Consider the following 10,889-nt stretch of genomic DNA (forward strand, 5'->3'; position numbering starts at 1 on the left):
TTCTCGCTTTAGTACGTCACCATATGATTCTACCTCCTTACGTAGACTTGAGTTTCAATGATTATCTTAGATTTCCAACATCATTATTTAGTATTTTCTTACTTTATGTTTCTTCTTTCGATAGTCCTATGCAGTTGTTGGAAAATATCTGTTATGTTTCTTAGACAAATATTTCCAAGAAATTTAATAAAGTGAAAAGTTATTCTTTTTCCTTAACAATGATGGGTATTTAAACTATACCATAAAATTGGAATAAACGATGTTTACCCTCAAAATCGGATAACAATTAAATTATTAAGTGGTTTTAAGAATACGCAAATTAATTTGACACAAAGCAATAAATTGAATTAGATTGGACAAGCAAAGATAAAATGAATTCAAACCACGCGAGGACGGATTCAACCTTAGTGAAATATTTGCCCTCAATCCAGGCTCACCATAGCCAACACTGATGAACAGGAAAAAGAGCTAAAAAACAGAGAAACTAATAATATATTGCTTTTTAATGCGTGATACAATGTGTCTCATGAATTATCAAATCCCCTTTATATAGTAGGGGAGTCATACTCTAGGTACAACTCTATAAAAGGTAAAAATCTTCTAGGTGGGTCCGCCCGGGCTGAGCTCGGGTCCAATTGTCATATCCAAATTCAAATTCTTTTGTAACTGCTTAAGACAAAGCTCTAAATGCTTATATGTTTACTTGACAGTCAAAAGGAATGGTAAATCGGACTCATAACAGATGTTGAAGAACACTTCGCACGACTAACAAGAAACACAAGCTAGTTTTACTCGGAATCATCTGATAGTAAAACCAAAACGTAGAATACTAATTGATCATGTAGATATGTAGAAATCCACAAGATAGTTACATTGGGCAGCATTTATGGTACTAACATATATATAATGTACAAAATCAGGGAAATGACAACTCTACTGTTCTGTAAGGATGAATGATCGTGAAAAGAGAGGAAATATTCCAGCAAAGGGTATCTGTAATCAAAATGCACTTCCCAAATATCTACACGCAAACGCAAAATGTCAGAAACATGGAATGCAAGATCTTTCTTTAAAACTACAAGGGAATTGACATCTTTTACTACATTGGATTAGCGTTATATAACAAAATAATTTAGATCAGAAATGTAAACAAAAGGAAAAAATTCCGGAAAATCAAAGAGAAACTTTTGAAGGCAACAGTTAACATTGAAGCGACCACGAAATTTAATAATAGTAGTAATTCAAGAAGAATCTCCAACCTTGATAACCCTTCAGAGAGCCAGTAGTTTCCAGGTCGACCAGCGTGGCCGCGACTGCGGTCCGCGCTGGAAGGTTCAGAGAGGGGCATCTTGGTTCAGTCTTCAGCGCGGCCGTGGTGCACTTTTGCGCGGTCCACACTGGGTCTTCAGGGAGGGTATATAAAGTCGGGAATTTCAGTTATTTTTCACTTTTTCAAAAGCCGAAAACATAAGAGGCGATTTTCCAAACAACTCTCCTTCTTCAAAACGATTGGTAAGTGATTTCTAACTCATTTTCTTCACTCCTTAACATCTTTTAACTTAATTTCAACTTCAAAACAAAGATTTTAATGGGGAAACTTGGGAATTTTGGGTAGAACTTAGGTTTTCAAAAATTGGGGGTTTTGGACCTCAATTCGAGGTCCGATTCCAAAATAAATTATATATTTGAGTTCATGGGGGAATGGGTAATCGGGTTTTGGTTCGAACCTCGGGTTTTGACCACGTGGGCCCGGGGGCATTTTTGACCTTTTGGGGAAAAATGATGAAAAAGCTATAATTAGACATTGGGTTTGATTTGTTTAGCACATATTGATACTATGAAGTCATTATTGTATAGATTTGGTTTATTTGGAGCCGAGTTCGAGAGGGAAAGCGGTTGTTGAGGATTGAATTGGCCGTGGAAGTTTGAGGTAAGTGTTTGGTTTAACCCTAGCTTGAGGGATTAGGAGTCGAGTCATAATTGCTACTTGTTTGTGTTGAGTACGACGTATGGGCATGGTGACGAGTATCCATGCGTCGGTGTCAAGCATGACCGTGAGTTCTTAATTTGATAATTGTGTACCCTTGTTTGATCCTATGAAACGTTGTGATTAAATATTGGTATTAGTTGTGCCAGGAAGAAGTTGAATAGGATTGGTTATAGCTGACTCTCCCTTGTCGGGATGTTTGACTTGATGCTATAGTCCCCTTGCCGGGAAAGAGTATTAATTTGATTGTTCCCTTGCTGGGATGGTATTGTGTATTGAGTTGAAAGTAAAGGGATCGGGTGGTACGCCTACCACGAGTGATATCGAAATGGGATCGAGAGGAACGCCTACCACAAATGATATTGAAATAGGATCGGGTGGTATGCCTACCACGAGTGATATTGAAATGGGAGCGGGTGGTACGCCTACCACGAGATATTGAGAAATGGGATCGGGTTGTACGCCTGCAACAAGACGAGTTGAGTATGAAAGTTGTCTATCTTTTCATTCTTGTTAGAATTTAAACTGTAGATGTACATACCATTATTCGTGATATTTTGTTTCTATCGGTCACCCCTGAAGCATGCTCCCTTCCCCAGCTTAAATTGTTATTTTCTTGCTACTTTTCCGTTGTACTTATATATATATCTGCACAGGTTTATCTGGGGTCTGGTCCTAGCCTCGTCACCACCTCGCCGGGGTTAGGCCAGACACTTACCAGCACATGGGTTGGTTGTGTTGATGCTACACTCTGTGCATTTTTGCACAGGTCCCGGTTTCGAGCAGCAGCAGCAGCAGCAGTATTAGTACGGGAGCAGACCTTCATTCCAGAGAGACTTGAGGTAGCCTTGCAGGCGTCCGCAGGCCCGGTGTCTCCCTTAAATTTCTCTTTTAGTCTGTTGCCTCTTTGTATTCGAGACAAACAGCTTATGTTTTCTTTCAAACGTTGTATTTAGTGATTCATAGTCGTTCGTGAGTATTGTGACACCAGTCTTGGGTAGAGGCTTTCATTGATTGTTCCGCATTTTTGATTCAGTTTTATAATTCAGACTTCCGCTATTATTTAATTTCGTTATTCTATATTGTTGCTATAAATTGTTAGAAAGGTCTGTTCATTTGTGGAAAAGTAATAAATTTGGCTTGCCTAGCTTCTACGAGTAGGCGCCATCACGACTCCCGAGGGCGGAAAATCCGGGTCGTGACAAAAATGGTGTAACCAAACGGAAAAATATAACCCTTAAGGAAATGACGAATTCTATGCTTTTGAGTTCGGGTTTATCTGATAATATGTGGGGGGAAAGCTGTTTTATCTGCATGCTATGTTCTTAATAAAGTCCCTCATAAGAAGCTAGATAAAACTCCATATGAGTTATGGAAAGGGTTTGCCCCTAACTTAAAATTTTTAAAAGTGTGGGGGTGTTTGGCTAAGGTTGGTCTACCTGATTTTAAACAAGTTACTGTTGAACCCAACACTTTTAATGTTATTTTCATTGGTTATGTTCAAAATAGTGCTGCATATAGATTTATGTCTTTGAATGATAGTTCTATTTGCGAATCTAGAGATGCAGAATTTTTTGAGCATGTTTTTCCATTGAAAAATAATGTGCCAAGTGATGTGACTAATGATGCTTCTACTTTATGCATGTTAATTCTCATATTGTGCCTTCTTCTAGCGCTACTGCTAATGAGCATGAATATAACCTTAGAAGAAGCAAGAGGCGTAGAATTGAAGCTAGCTTTGGTCCTGACTTTATTACTACTTTCTTGACTGAAAATATTGATCTTGATGTTTTGAGTAATGAATTAGTATCAATCTATTTAATAGAAGAAGACCCTAAGACATATAGTGAAGCAATGACGTCAATAGATGCTAGTTTTTGGAAAGAGGCCATTAAAAGTGAATTAGACTCTATAGTTTCTAATCATACTTGGGACTTGTCTGATTTGCCTAAAGGTTGTAAACCCATAAGTAGCAAGTGGATATTTAAGAAGAAGTTGAGACCTGGCGGTACAATTGAGAAATATAAGGCTAGACTTGTTATTAGGGGTTTTAATCAAAAGAAAGACATTGATTACTTTGACACTTATTCTCCTGTGACTAAGATAGCGACTATTAGAACTCTTGTTACTGTCGCCGCTATCATAATTTGGTAATACATCAAATGGATGTTAAAACAGCATTCCTAAATGGTGATTTAGAGGAAGAGATCTATATGTCTCAACCTGAGAGATTTATGATCCAAGGACAGGAGAATAAAGTATGCAAATTGAGAAAGTCTTTGTATGGTCTAAAGCAGGCACCTAAATAATAGTATGAAAAGTTTAATAGAACATTAGTGGATAATGGTTTTGTTGTTAATGCATCTGATACTTGTAATTATTCCAAGATGATAGGATCAGATTGTGTTATTATATGTTTGTATGTGGATGACATGTTAATCTTTGGCCCTAATGTGAATGTTGTTAATGAGACTAAGAATTTTTTGTCTTCTAAATTTGAAATGAAAGATCTTGGAGAAGCAGATGTGATTTTAGGGGTTAAAATCAAAAGAACTTCTAATGGTTTTTCATTGTCTCAGTCTCATTATATTGAGAAAATGTTGAAAAGGTTTAATTGTTTTGATGTAGCACCTGTGGGAAGGGACCTGACGAGTTCATGATCCTCTCCCTCTCCTGAAATTTTCCAATATGGAACCATACAAGCACATCGGATAATCGAGGGAGTCACACCTATGTGGACCAGACTCACAGCAACAGGACAACATGTATTTACAACTTATATTTTTGCCAAGCAATAAAGAATATTTTTTAAGCATTGGACGCCTCGAAGAAAAATATTTCGTCTTATCCTCAGCAAAAAACCTCTCCATCAAATGTGTCCCGAAACACTCGGAGACATAAACATTTAGCACCCCCACGACCCCAGGGTCGGGGCTCCGGGCGTCACAAAGCCCTCGCGATATGGCTCTAAGTCTATAAAAGACGGTATTCAAGCCTAAACTGATCCGATATACTCGGAGACTCAACATGAGCAATTCGACAACTTGCATGACCTCAAGGTCAAAACTACAGGCTNTATTTCTCAAACTGAGTATGCTAAGATAATTGGTAGTGTAATGTTTCTCATGAATTATACACGACCTGATATTGCTTATGCTGTTAGTAGAATGAGTAGATATACTCACAACCCTAGTAGTGAACACTGGAATGCTCTTCATCGTTTGCTAAGATATTTGAGAGGTACTATGGATTGGTGTTTGCATTTTAATATATTTCCTGCTGTTTTAGTAGGATTTTGTGATGCAAACTAAGTTACTGACAATGATGAAGTTAGCTCCACCAGTAGCTATGTGTTCACTTTAGGTGCAGGTGCTATTTCATGGAAGTCTTCAAAACAGACTTGTATAGCACGATCTACTATGGAGTCTGAATTCATTGCTCTTGAGTTGGCAGGGCAAGAAGCCGAGTGGTTGAGAAACTTATTGGCAGACGTGCCTTTATGGGGAAGACAAGCTTCACCAGTTTCTCTACATTGTGACTCACAGGCAGCAATTGGAATTGCCAAAAATAGTGTGTACAATGGAAAAAGAAGACATATCCGCATTAGGCATGGTGCGGTAAAACAGTTGTTGAGACATAGTGTTATTTCCTTGGAATATGTAAGATCCGAAAGAAATTTGGCGGATCCTTTAACCAAGGGTTTGGCAAGGAGAGTTATCCTTGAAACGTCGAGGGGGATGGGGCTAAAGCCCATGGATTGAGGAAGTATGGTGGATACCCGTTTGTGGTCAAACGAAGCCATATGAGACCTCAATATGCACTACATGTCCTATCCCTATGGTGTGTGGTAGTGCTTTATAAGGTTGAGCTTATTGTGCTCTTAATGATTCCATAGCCTTAAGGTAGTCTATGTGTAGATAGACTTGATGGAATCACCTATGTGAGTGTAAAGGTGCGGTCGCCTTTTATGAAAGACTTGGGATGCCTTTCTAGAGCACTCATGAGACCCAAGGTATGTGCATGACCATAAAAGCACTTTGTTAGTATCGCAGAATTTGCATAAAATTAAGGATATAGTATGTGTTGTGGGGGTCTCAGCTAATGTCCATTCAGTTCAAGAGTACTTCACTTTGTGGATGTTAGTTGTTGCCTCATTTCACTACGTATCAATTCAAATCGAAAGATATTGACACTTAAGTACATGTTCCTTCTTTTGCCCAAAATTGTTCTATTTTTGTCTTTGCATTGGTGGGGGATTGTTGGAATTATTCATAATGCAAAATCAAAAATTTCTTTTTGAAATTCCATTTACAACCAATAGCCATGAGTTTTTTATTTTTCAAATGTCCTATCTATTTCCAAGTGGCTTCTTGCATGAAGCCTTAAAGCCAAGTGTTGAATGGCTTTGACAAATGGCTATGCAAATCTACCATATGTCTTCATGCATGGAAGACAAGATACACTTGTCAATATTGGAGTCAAATGTCTTCATGCATGGAAGACAAGATACACTTGTCAATATTGGAGCCAAATGTCTTCATGCATGGAAGACAAGATACACTTGTCAATATTGGAGCCAAGTGGACTAACATAATGGGACAAGTGTCAAAAGTCTCTGGACACTTGTCATACATGCAACCTCCTTAATTTCCTATAAATAGGTTATGAATTAGCCATAATAATCACTCAATTCTTAACCAAGAATACATCTAGCTAATCATTCCTTTCTTCCTAGTCTTCTTTGTGAATTATCCAACACATAAAATACCTTCATCTTCTCTTCTTCCTGGGCAACTGTTTTGTGCAAATTCTTAACTTCCAGCCACGAGTGCACGTGTTTGGAGGTGCTGTGCAACCTTGGGGAGCGACCGGCCTTAACGATTTGCACCCAGTCGGGCCGAAATCGCTTTCAAGGCAGTGGCTTGCCACGACACAGTATTTTTGATAAGTTGTAGTCTTCTTTCCTTGTTGTTCTTAGTCAATATTATCTACTGATTTTCCTTACAACAACGACCATTTTAATGCCTCATGCTTTCGAATTGTATATTGTAATTTCTTAATGTTATTGCCTTGATGCATTTTTATTATTCAAAATGCCTCATGCTTTCGAATTGTATATTGTAATTTCTTAATGTTATTGCCTTGATGCATTTTTATTATTCAAAACTCTTGTTCTTTAGACTTTCAGTCTTTAGTTACAATATCGACATACACCAATAAGGATTGTGGTGGAGTCATGATAAGTACTCCTTTATTCTTAACGAGAGGTCTCGAGTTCGAGTCCTGAGAATGAAGTCGTCTTTGTTAAGAGTGCTTAATTACACTTAATGTGGGATTTCAAAGTATAAATTTGAATTTAGTTGTTAACGAAGAAGATATCAAAAAAAAAATATCGAGATCAGACATGTATTTGTATCATTTGTTAATTAAGCTCCGGCATTTCCTTTTCCAATCTGTTTGGATGCAATCAATGTTTATAGGTTCTTAGAGTCATAGCTATATATATTTACGTACAATGACATAATATTAAAAAAAAAAAGAAATAATACTGTTTTTATCAGCATACTAGAATTAGGGCAATGAATGAAACATAGAGTATGATGGTAGCATGAATTATTCAAAACCAAATCAGGATGATATCTTTCAATTATTCATAGCTAGGATGTGACTTTGATTGCGTTATTCTGTTGTAGCCATATAGCTTAATCATTCTCTTGCTTATGCATGTGATCTTCACATATATAGTTTAGGTCAGTTAGAGTTAGGTATTTTCAGAACTTAAAAAAAAAAAAGAAAAACCTTAGAAAAAATGCAATGGTAATGGTAAAACTTTTGTTACGTGAGACTATTTCTTTATTATTTCAAGGGGACAATCCAATGCCCTAGTGGCAGAGCCACATATAGATAATAGTCTGAATGCATGGTAATCAGCTGAACACTCATTCGTCGAAAATAATACTTTTTTATGTAGGTTAAAATAACTTGTTATAGTGATATTTTAGACCAAGGGACTATAAATTTGAACCTCATCGTTGTAATCATTTCAAATCTTGATAATATATATAGCAGCTGGGGATCATGACACTACTGTTCAACTCGACATTGTACTCCGTTTTTAAGTAAACAAAGTACATATTTCATATTTTTATATGGTATACTGAAGAATTACAGTCAGATCTCTCCATAATAGCATTTTTATATAACAACATTCATTATAAAAGCTAAGTTTTTTGTAGAATCAATTTTTTAAGTTATATTTTACCTCTCTATAACAGTGTTTTACCTATAACAACAACAACCATATTTATAGTAGAATGCTTTTTGTAAAATTATCTCTCTATAACAGCTATATAGAATCTCTAAGATTACTAATAACAATTCTAAAAATATGCACACAATCTTTTCCATTGAACAAAGTGTCTATCTTGCATAAGACACAAGATCTGAAGATCTGCGCATGATATATTTTTCTTTGGATACCTATTTGCTGAAAATTTAGACACGAATCTTAGTCAATTCAAGCATTATATCGGTAGTAAGAGAATGAAATCTACGAAACAGCTACAATTAAAAAATTCTTCCATCAATCTTGAAATTTTTTATTTTCCTAGTAGTTTTAAAATGTTTGTCCTAGAGTTTAAATCTTTAATGTGTACGTTTAGTTAATGGATTTATTAATAATGCATTAGCTTTCTTCAATAGATACCAAGTGATATATGCATATCTTCTGAGATTTTAAATTTGAAGAATTTTTTTATCTTTTATATGTAACACTAAAAGAAGAAACATAACTGATTTTTTAATAAATTTTATCTATAACAGTCAAAAATATTTAAACGTCAATTGCTATTATAAGTGTATAACAGACATTCGCTATAAAAGTCGAAAAATCTCGAAATAAATGACGCTGTTATAGAGAGGTTTGACGGTAATTGTACCAAATGGAATTTGATCATGATCATGTTTATGATCATTGTTCAAGTGGTAGGTTAATTAGAAAGATGATAGCATGCATTGCAGATATATCCATGCACGTCTCAGTTTGAAATTTCGATCTGGAAAAGCCAACGAAAGGATTACTACCACTAGTATTAAATGATGGTTACTTTGTGTTTAAGGAAATCAAAAGCAAAAAAGAAACATAATGTTCGCTTTCTTGATTCTTTTTCAGCATATATATATATATATATATATATATTTATTACGCTAGGTGGAGAACTTCATCCCGGGTAGGGCTGTGCATAATCTGGTAAATACCGAATTACCGTACCGAAAATCGAAAATTTTGATATTTGATATTCAACATTTTGGTATTCGGTATGGTATTTGGTTTAATTTTTAAAAAAATAGTATTAGGTATGGTATTTTGTATTTTAAAATCCCGAAATACCGATTCCGTACCGAAATATATATATTATATTGCACAATACACATATTATTAATTATAACATAAATATAAAAAATCTAAAATTTTGCTTTCTTTTATTCTCTAAGTTCATCAAGTAACTCTAAGCAAGTGACAAGACATTTCTAACGATCAAATTTATTCCTTTATGTACAATTTTCTCTCTCTGGGTTGATATTTACTAGTTTTGGATAAAATTTTTGTCAACAAACGTTTTTAGTTTTGTACTTTTGAGTACTTTAATTAATAATATTACATTCTATGACTCTACGCACAAGTTAGTATTGAAACCGAATAAACCGAAGTTACCGAACCGAATAAACCGAAAGCGAAAGGAGAAAACCCGAATCATACCGAATTTAATTAGGTACGGTATTGGTATGGCATTTTAAGAAACCAAATACCGAAAATACCGAACCAAAATGTTTAAATACTGTAATGTACCGACCGACGAACACCCCTAATCCGGGGTGAACAGCCTTATAGCTACAAATTCGACAGAAACTAGTAATTTTTGGCTCAAATTATATACTATATATTTGTATTAAAAATTCACTGAACATGTAGAAATTAGTTTATTTAGAATCCAGTAAATAAAAGGATTATAGTCAAATTAGAAGCGCGTGTTTCATCATTGAATGATATATTCAAATTACAAACCGACAAGCATGGAATAAATATTGACCTAAATCTCACTACTGTCTTTTTTAACTTTTTATTTACTTTTTTGGAACCAAAAAATTGATTATTGTCTTTTCTATAAATTGCGGTTGCAAAAGACCATAAAAGTGAAGAATGGATTGAAGGCAATTTGACTATGAGCAAACTGCAAATCATGAAAAAGGAGCTTTAAGGAAAAAGGAAGTGAAAAGCAAAAGCAAATATATACAAATAGTAAAAGTTTTAAGTATTAGGAACTAGCTTATGTGTTGATTATAAACTATATCCTTCGTCTAAAAGAAAGGTATCCATAGCAGTATTCCTTAGACTAATTTTATTTTATAAAATAAGAGAAATTAAAGTTCATGTAGAAAGTTCGATTCAGAAAGGTTGGAAGTTTCTAATCTTTCAAGTTTTTGTCACTTTTTATGATTATTTAATTAATCAATTAATTAAGAGTAACGCGTGTGGCCAAACTTTAATTAGAAGCAAAAGTTACCGTAAAATAATGTGTGAAGATCTGAGTTAATCAAGAGTTTAATGGTAGTTATATATTCGTTAGCTACGTATGCACTAAAGAAGCAAATTACCTTCAAATTTTTTTTAAATCTTTTTGTCAATTTTAAAAAGAACACCAAAAAAAACCTTTCGTTACAAGTAAGAAAGAGCAAATAACGGTAATGAATATAGCTTTTCTTCCTGTTATTTACCTTCTTAGGATTCACAAATTATCTTATATTTTAAACTAGTAATAATTCAACTCCTCCACAACCGTTAGATTTTAAAAGGAAAAAGTGGTATATAATGAAATCTTAACCCTCTATGTTTTTTCTAAAC

This window comes from Nicotiana attenuata, chromosome 8 (genome assembly GCF_001879085.1).
Source record: "Nicotiana attenuata strain UT chromosome 8, NIATTr2, whole genome shotgun sequence".
Classification (NCBI taxonomy): domain Eukaryota; kingdom Viridiplantae; phylum Streptophyta; class Magnoliopsida; order Solanales; family Solanaceae; genus Nicotiana; species Nicotiana attenuata.